Raw genomic sequence first — 1,617 nt, forward strand, 5'->3', positions numbered from 1 at the left:
CTGTCATATGCAATTTATTACAAACAACATAAGGCAAGGTTGGTCAGACAGTTGCTGAAAGATTACAAAAAATAAATCTTTTAGATGAAGCTTTTCAGGGCAATTAAAGTACAATGTAGGCTCCATCACATGGCAGAAATCAATTTTGGTTCCGTCTAAAAGGTGAAGTCAAACAATGATTACTGAGTATGGCTTTCTAACACTATTTCTAACATGAAATTGTAGTATATACGATTCAGCTAATATAGCGTAATGTTTAAGGAAAGTGAATAATGCTCCACAATTATATATTGTTTCTAGATTGTGTATTGCGAATCCTGTTTCAGTATCGCGACAATTTTGATTGAAGTTTAAGGATTTATCTGGAGACGTGTTCCACACAGAGTAGAGCAATAATAGTATGTTAAAAACTGTCAAATGTGTGGAGCGCCTCTTTCTCAAATTTTCCAATGGTTTGAAAATGCGCATGTTGTTGGTATTTATTGTCCTGAAGAAGTGTTATTTAATACAAGATAGGATAACATGTGACATACCAGACTGTAACAGGCTTAAATTTTATGATAACAAAATACAAAATGAACAAGTGCAGCAAATACTGCAAACAAAATATTAAAGTCGGTAGAACTATTTATCTAGATGCCAATTTGATTTTCCTAGACCAGTACAAAAGTATTTGCATCAATGATGTTTAAAGTAGCTTAAATTCATGCAATAAAATATATTATTTGAAATGAAATAGTCAACAACTCCAGTCCTTTAATGATGAAATTGTGGCATGCAAATATGAACTTGCAGTACATAGCAGAGAGAAGTCTTTCTTTAACAGAGTATGTAATGGTATATGTTACTCTACAAATTCTAGCTAACTACAAATTTGATAAAAATAGAAAGATATGAAGAAAGAGAATACAATCTTGAATCAAAGCCTGTCCTTCCAAATCATAGTCAATTTAATCCTACGAAAGAAGCAGAAAGAGATGACTTTCATTATGTGATAATATTTTTAATTGCACCTTTTAGAAATAAAAGCACACTTGTAATGGAAGGAGAAACAATAGAGGAAGTTTTTAGCCATCAGAAAAGCATTTATACATGACATCAAAAGTCATTTTATCAAACTACAAAAATTATTAGGAGCTGTACCTAAGGTACTTCAGGCTGAACCCTCATTTTAGATTTCGCAACACAAATTGTTTTTTTATAGATTTTCTACAGTATATACTTTTTTCAATTTAATTAATAGTGACATGCAATAAACTTTAACAAACATTTTAAAATGGATTAAAACTAAGTGAACAATTCTTTAACATGATGCAAGTGTAGTAATATGTGACTATAACTGACAAAAGGTACTCCTACCCACCATAAGGTAGCGATTGTCAATTATGATCACATGGTTGTTCTTATAAGATTGTTTTCTATTAAAGTATGTTCCATCTCTTGGCAAAAGTTATTAAAGTTTTGCAAAATGGGCTGCAGTCTTTCATAGAATTTTGTCGGCTTTAAAACATCAGTGTATTGAGAAAGCATTTACTGCATACAAGCTTGGAGTATTTGCCTTCATTATGCTATGATTGCAAGCTTTAAAGCATCTTAGAACCTGCATTCACCAGATGA

This window comes from Amphimedon queenslandica, unplaced genomic scaffold (assembly GCF_000090795.2).
Source record: "Amphimedon queenslandica unplaced genomic scaffold, v1.1 AMPQUscaffold_13359, whole genome shotgun sequence".
Taxonomy (NCBI): Eukaryota; Metazoa; Porifera; class Demospongiae; order Haplosclerida; family Niphatidae; genus Amphimedon; species Amphimedon queenslandica.